This window comes from Taudactylus pleione, unplaced genomic scaffold (assembly GCF_031769625.1).
Source record: "Taudactylus pleione unplaced genomic scaffold, aTauple2 ptg000967l, whole genome shotgun sequence".
NCBI lineage: Eukaryota > Metazoa > Chordata > Amphibia > Anura > Myobatrachidae > Taudactylus > Taudactylus pleione.
The window spans coordinates 12188910-12195000 of NW_028285368.1; the positions used below are offsets into that span (position 1 = coordinate 12188910).

Below are 6091 nucleotides of genomic sequence, written 5' to 3' on the forward strand. Positions count from 1 at the left end.
ACTTCTTAACTCAAGTAAATTCATTGATAAGTTGAAAAAATTAAATGTAAAATGTAATAGAAAAGAATGTTATGGCAGTATAAAATTACCTACAGCACCTGGTATTCCCAGGTGGTCCACCATCCAAGTACTAACCAGGCCCAACACTGCATAGCTTCCAAGTTCAGACGAGATTGGGCATGTCCAGTGTGGTTTGGCTGTAGGTGCTCAAAAACATTAACTTTAGACCTCTTTTACTTCTTAACTCAAGTAAATTCAATGATAAGTTGAAAAATGAAATGTAAAATGTAATAGAAAAGAAAGTTACGGCAGTATAAAATTACCTACAGCTCCTGGTATTCCCAGTTGGTCTCCCATCCAAGTTCTAACCAGGCCCAACACTGCATAGCTTCCAAGATCAGACGAGATTGGGCATGTCCAGTGTGGTTTGGCTGTAGGTGCCCAAAGCCATTAACTTAAGACCTCTATTACTTCTTAACTCAAGTAAATTCATTGATAAGTTGAAAAAATTAAATGTAAAATGTAATAGAAAAGAATGTTATGGCAGTAAAAAATTACCTACAGCACCTGGTATTCCCAGGTGGTCTCCCATGCAAGTACTAAACAGGACCAACACTGCATAGCTTCCAAGATCAAACAAGATTGGGCATGTCCAGTGTGGTTTGGCAGTAGGTGCTCAAAAACATTAACTTTAGACCTCTTTTACTTCTTAACTCAAGTAAATTCATTGATAAGTTGAAAAAATTAAATGTAAAATGTAATAGAAAAGAATGTTTTGGCTGTATAAAATTTCCTACAGCAACTGGTATTCTCAGGTGGTCTCCCATCCAAGTACAAACCAGGCCCAACACAGCAAAGCTTACAAGATCAGACGAGATTGGGCATGTCCAGTGTGGTTTGGCTGTAGGTGCTCAAAAGCATTAAATTTAGAACTCTATTACTTCTTAACTCAAGTAAATTCATTGATAAGTTGAAAAAATTAAATGTAAAATGTAATAGAAAAGAATGTTATTGCAGTATAAAATTACCTACAGCACCTGGTATTCCCAGGTGGTTTCCCATCCAAGTACTAACCAGGCCCAACACTGCATAGCTTCCAAGATCAGACGAGATTGGGCATGTCCAGTGTGGTTTGACTGTAGGTGCTCAAAAACATTAACTTTAGACCTCTTTTACTTCTTAACTCAAGAAAATTCATTGATAAGTTGAAAAAATGTAATGTAAAATGTAATAGAAAAGAATGTAATGGCTATATAAAATTACCTACAGCACCTGGTATTCCCAGGTGGTCTCCCCTCGAAGTACTAACCAGGCCCAACACTGCATAGCTTCCAAGATCAGACGAGATTGGGCATGTCCAGTGTGGTTTGGCTGTAGCTGCTCAAAAGCATTACCTTTAGACCTCTATTACTTCTTAACTCAAGTAAATTCATTGAAAAGTTGAAAAAATTAAATGTAAAATGTAGTAGAAAAGACTGTTATGGCAGTATAAAATTACCTACAGCACCTGGGATTCCTAGGTGGTCTCCAATCCAAGTACTAACCTGGCCCACCACTGCATAGCTTCCAAGATCAGACGAGATTGGGCATGTCCAGTGTGGTTTGGCTGTAGGTGCTCAAAAACATTATCTTTAGACCTCTTTTACTTCTTAACTCAAGTAAATTCAATGATAAGTTGAAAAATGAAATGTAAAATGTAATGGAAAAGAATGTTATGGCAGTATAAAATTACCTACAGCACCTGGTATTCCCAGGTGGTCTCCCATTCAAGTACTAACCAGTCCCAACACTGCATAGCTTCCAATATCAGACGATATTGGGCATGTCCAGTGTGGTTTGGCTGTAGGTGCTCAAAAACATTAATTTTAGACCTCTATTACTTCTTAACTCAAGTAAATTCATTGATATGTTGAAAAAATTAAATGTAAAATGTAATAGAAAAGAATGTTATGGCAGTATAAAATTACCTACAGCACCTGGTATTCCCAGGTGGTCTCCCATCCAAGTACTAACCAGGCCCAACACTGCATAGTTTCCAAGATCAGATGATATTGGGCATGTCCAGTGTGGTTTGGCTGTAGGTGCCCAAAACCTTTAACTTTAGACCTCAATTACATCTTAACTCAAGTAAATTCATTGATAAGTTGAAAAAATTAAATGTATAATGTAATAGAAAAGAATGTTATGGCAGTATAAAATTACCTACAGCACCTGGTATTCCCAGGTGGTCTCCCGTCCAAGTACTAACCAGGCCCAACACTGCATAGCTTCCAAGATCAAACGAGATTGGGAATGTCCAGTGTGGATTGGCTGTAGGTGCTCAAAAGCATTAACTTTTGACCTCTATTACTTCTTAACTCAAGTAAATTCATTGATAAGTTGAAAAAATTAAATGTAAAATGTAATAGAATAGACTGTTATGGCAGTATAAAATTACCTACAGAAGCTGGGATTCCTAGGTGGTCTCCCATCCAAGTACTAACCAGGCCCAACACTGCATAGCTTCCAAGATCAGACGAGATTGGGCATGTCCAGTGTGGTTTGGCTGTAGGTGCTCAAAAACATTAATTTTAGACCTCTTTTACTTCTTAACTCAAGTAAATTCAATGATAAGTTGAAAAATGAAATGTAAAATGTAATAGAAAAGAATGTTTTGGCAGTATAAAATTACCTACAGCTCCTGGTATTCCCAGGTGGTCTCCCATCCAAGTACTAACCAGGCCCAACACTGCATAACTTCCAAGATCAGACGAGATTGGGCATGTCCAGTGTGGTTTGGCTGTAGTTGCCCAAAACCATTAACTTTAGACCTCTATTACTTCTTAACTCAAGTAAATTCATTGATAAGTTGAAAAAATTAAATGTAAAATGTAATAGAAAAGAATGTTATGGCAGTATAAAATTACCTACAGCACCTGGTATTCCCAGATGGTCTCCCATCCAAGTACTAACCAGGCCCAACACTGCATAGCTTCCAAGTTCAGTCGAGATTGGGCATGTCCAGTGTGGTTTGGCTGTAGGTGCTCAAAAACATTAACTTTAGGCCTCTTTTACTTCATAACTCAAGTAAATTCAATGATTAGTTGAAAAATGAAATGTAAAATGTAATAGAAAAGAATGTTATGGCAGTATAAAATTACCTACAGCTCCTGGTATTCCCAGGTGGTCTCCCATCCAAGTACTAACCAGGCCCAACACTGCATAGCTTCCAAGATCAGACGAGATTGGGCATATCCAGTGTGGTTTGGCTGTAGGTGCCCAAAGCCATTAACTTAAGACCTCTATTACTTCTTAACTCAAGTAAATTCATTGATAAGTTGAAAAAATTAAATGTAAAATGTAATAGAAAAGAATGTTATGGCAGTATAAAATTACATACAGCACCTGGTATTCCCAGGTGGTCTCCCATGCAAGTTCTAACCAGGCCCAACACTGCATAGCTTCCAAGATCAAACAAGATTGGGCATGTCCAGTGTGGTTTGGCAGTAGGTGCTCAAAAACATTAACTTTAGACCTCTTTTACTTCTTAACTCAAGTAAATTCATTGATAAGTTGAAAAAATTAAATGTAAAATGTAATAGAAAAGAATGTTATGGCAGTATAAAATTACCTACAGCACCTTGTATTCCCAGGTGGTCTCCCGTCCAAGAACTAACCAGGCCCAACACTGCATAGCTTCCAAGATCAAACGAGATTGGGAATGTCCAGTGTGGTTTGGCTGTAGGTGCTCAAAAGCATTAACTTTTGACCTCTATTACTTCTTAACTCAAGTAAATTCATTGATAAGTTGAAAAAATTAAATGTAAAATGTAATAGAATAGACTGTTATGGCAGTATAAAATTACCTACAGAACCTGGGATTCCTAGGTGGTCACCCATCCAAGTACTAACCAGGCCCAACACTGCATAGCTTCCAAGATCAGACGAGATTGGGCATGTCCAGTGTGGTTTGGCTGTAGGTGCTCAAAAACATTAATTTTAGACCTCTTTTACTTCTTAACTCAAGTAAATTCAATGATAAGTTGAAAAATGAAATGTAAAATGTAATAGAAAAGAATGTTTTGGCAGTATAAAATTACCTACAGCTCCTGGTATTCCCAGGTGGTCTCCCATCCAAGTACTAACCAGGCCAAACACTGCATAGCTTCCAAGATCAGACGAGATTGGGCATGTCCAGTGTGGTTTGGCTGTAGTTGCCCAAAACCATTAACTTTAGACCTCTATTACTTCTTAACTCAAGTAAATTCATTGATAAGTTGAAAAAATTAAATGTAAAATGTAATAGAAAAGAATGTTATGGCAGTATAAAATTACCTACAGCACCTGGTATTCCCAGATGGTCTCCCATCCAAGTACTAACCAGGCCCAACACTGCATAGCTTCCAAGTTCAGTCGAGATTGGGCATGTCCAGTGTGGTTTGGCTGTAGGTGCTCAAAAATATTAACTTTAGGCCTCTTTTACTTCTTAACTCAAGTAAATTCAATGATTAGTTGAAAAATGAAATGTAAAATGTAATAGAAAAGAATGTTATGGCAGTATAAAATTACCTACAGCTCCTGGTATTCCCAGGTGGTCTCCCATCCAAGTACTAACCAGGCCCAACACTGCATAGCTTCCAAGATCAGACGAGATTGGGCATGTCCAGTGTGGTTTGGCTGTAGGTGCCCAATGCCATTAACTTAAGACCTCTATTACTTCTTAACTCAAGTAAATTCATTGATAAGTTGAAAAAATTAAATGTAAAATGTAATAGAAAAGAATGTTATGGCAGTATAAAATTACCTACAGCACCTGGTATTCCCAGGTGGTCTCCCATGCAAGTACTAACCAGGCCCAACACTGCATAGCTTCCAAGATCAAAGAAGATTGGGCATGTCCAGTGTGGTTTGGCAGTAGGTGCTCAAAAACATTAACTTTAGACCTCTTTTACTTCTTAACTCAAGTAAATTCATTGATAAGTTGAAAAAATTAAATGTAAAATGTAATAGAAAAGAATGTTTTGTCTGTATAAAATTTCCTACAGCAACTGGTATTCTCAGGTGGTCTCCCATCCAAGTACAAACCAGGCCCAACACAGCAAAGCTTACAAGATCAGACGAGATTGGGCATGTCCAGTGTGGTTTGGCTGTAGGTGCTCAAAAGCATTAAATTTAGACCTCTATTACTTCTTAACTCAAGTAAATTCATTGATAAGTTGAAAAAATTAAATGTAAAATGTAATAGAATAGAATGTTATGGCAGTATAAAATTACCTACAGCACCTGGTATTCCCAGGTGGTTTCCCATCCAAGTACTAACCAGGCCCAACACTGCATAGCTTCCAAGATCAGACGAGATTGGGCATGTCCAGTGTGGTTTGACTGTAGGTTCTCAAAAACATTAACTTTAGACCTCTTTTACTTCTTAACTCAAGAAAATTCATTGATAAGTTGAAAAAATGTAATGTAAAATGTAATAGAAAAGAATGTAATGGCTATATAAAATTACCTACAGCACCTGGTATTCCCAGGTGATCTCCCATCCAAGTACTAACCAGGCCCAACACTGCATAGCTTCCAAGTTCAGACGAGATTGGGCATGTCCTGTGTGGTTTGGCTGTAGGTGCTCAAAAACATTAACTTTAGACCTCTATTACTTCTTAACTCAAGTAAATTCATTGATAAGTTGAAAAAATTAAATGTAAAATGTAATAGAAAAGAATGTTATGGCAGTATAAAATTACCTACAGCACCTGGTATTCCCAGGTGGTCTCCCATCCAAGTACTAACCAGGCCCAACACTGCATAGCTTCCAAGTTCAGTCGAGATTGGGCATTTCCAGTGTGGTTTGGCTGTAGGTGCTCAAAAACATTAACTATAGACCTCTTTTACTTCTTAACTCAAGTAAATTCAATGATTAGTTGAAAAATGAAATGTAAAATGTAATAGAAAAGAATGTTATGGCAGTATAAAATTACCTACAGCACCTGGGATTCCTAGGTGGTCTCCCATCCAAGAACTAACCAGGCCCAACACTGCATAGCTTCCAAGATCAGACGATATTGGGCATGTCCAGTGTGCTTTGGCTGTAGGTGTCCCAAACCAATAATGT

General features: G+C 37.7%; 1 non-coding gene and 25 pseudogenes across 1 annotated transcript; all 26 read right to left on the minus strand.

Moving 5' to 3' along the window:
- Window positions 1–86: 86 nt before the first annotated feature.
- Window positions 87–205, minus strand: LOC148468930 (5S ribosomal RNA; annotated as a pseudogene).
- Window positions 206–320: 115 nt separating this feature from the next.
- Window positions 321–439, minus strand: LOC148468931 (5S ribosomal RNA; annotated as a pseudogene).
- A 116-nt stretch (window positions 440–555) lies between these two features.
- LOC148468932 (5S ribosomal RNA) lies at window positions 556–674 on the minus strand (annotated as a pseudogene).
- Window positions 675–790: 116 nt separating this feature from the next.
- Window positions 791–909, minus strand: LOC148468933 (5S ribosomal RNA; annotated as a pseudogene).
- Window positions 910–1025: 116 nt separating this feature from the next.
- Window positions 1026–1144, minus strand: LOC148468934 (5S ribosomal RNA; annotated as a pseudogene).
- A 116-nt stretch (window positions 1145–1260) lies between these two features.
- On the minus strand, window positions 1261–1379 carry LOC148468935 (5S ribosomal RNA; annotated as a pseudogene).
- A 116-nt stretch (window positions 1380–1495) lies between these two features.
- LOC148468936 (5S ribosomal RNA) lies at window positions 1496–1614 on the minus strand (annotated as a pseudogene).
- Window positions 1615–1729: 115 nt separating this feature from the next.
- Window positions 1730–1848, minus strand: LOC148468937 (5S ribosomal RNA; annotated as a pseudogene).
- A 116-nt stretch (window positions 1849–1964) lies between these two features.
- On the minus strand, window positions 1965–2083 carry LOC148468938 (5S ribosomal RNA; annotated as a pseudogene).
- A 116-nt stretch (window positions 2084–2199) lies between these two features.
- Window positions 2200–2318, minus strand: LOC148468939 (5S ribosomal RNA; annotated as a pseudogene).
- A 116-nt stretch (window positions 2319–2434) lies between these two features.
- Window positions 2435–2553, minus strand: LOC148468940 (5S ribosomal RNA; annotated as a pseudogene).
- Window positions 2554–2668: 115 nt separating this feature from the next.
- On the minus strand, window positions 2669–2787 carry LOC148468941 (5S ribosomal RNA; annotated as a pseudogene).
- A 116-nt stretch (window positions 2788–2903) lies between these two features.
- LOC148468942 (5S ribosomal RNA) lies at window positions 2904–3022 on the minus strand (annotated as a pseudogene).
- Window positions 3023–3137: 115 nt separating this feature from the next.
- Window positions 3138–3256, minus strand: LOC148468943 (5S ribosomal RNA; annotated as a pseudogene).
- Window positions 3257–3372: 116 nt separating this feature from the next.
- On the minus strand, window positions 3373–3491 carry LOC148468944 (5S ribosomal RNA; annotated as a pseudogene).
- A 116-nt stretch (window positions 3492–3607) lies between these two features.
- On the minus strand, window positions 3608–3726 carry LOC148468945 (5S ribosomal RNA; annotated as a pseudogene).
- Window positions 3727–3842: 116 nt separating this feature from the next.
- Window positions 3843–3961, minus strand: LOC148468946 (5S ribosomal RNA; annotated as a pseudogene).
- A 115-nt stretch (window positions 3962–4076) lies between these two features.
- On the minus strand, window positions 4077–4195 carry LOC148468947 (5S ribosomal RNA; annotated as a pseudogene).
- Window positions 4196–4311: 116 nt separating this feature from the next.
- On the minus strand, window positions 4312–4430 carry LOC148468948 (5S ribosomal RNA; annotated as a pseudogene).
- Window positions 4431–4545: 115 nt separating this feature from the next.
- On the minus strand, window positions 4546–4664 carry LOC148468949 (5S ribosomal RNA; annotated as a pseudogene).
- Window positions 4665–4780: 116 nt separating this feature from the next.
- On the minus strand, window positions 4781–4899 carry LOC148468950 (5S ribosomal RNA; annotated as a pseudogene).
- Window positions 4900–5015: 116 nt separating this feature from the next.
- LOC148468951 (5S ribosomal RNA) lies at window positions 5016–5134 on the minus strand (annotated as a pseudogene).
- Window positions 5135–5250: 116 nt separating this feature from the next.
- On the minus strand, window positions 5251–5369 carry LOC148468952 (5S ribosomal RNA; annotated as a pseudogene).
- A 116-nt stretch (window positions 5370–5485) lies between these two features.
- LOC148468953 (5S ribosomal RNA) lies at window positions 5486–5604 on the minus strand (annotated as a pseudogene).
- Window positions 5605–5720: 116 nt separating this feature from the next.
- On the minus strand, window positions 5721–5839 carry LOC148468954 (5S ribosomal RNA). The gene has a single exon (XR_015874136.1). It is a non-coding gene; the product is annotated as a 5S ribosomal RNA (ribosomal RNA).
- Window positions 5840–5954: 115 nt separating this feature from the next.
- Window positions 5955–6073, minus strand: LOC148468955 (5S ribosomal RNA; annotated as a pseudogene).
- Between the last annotated feature and the right edge of the window lie 18 nt (window positions 6074–6091).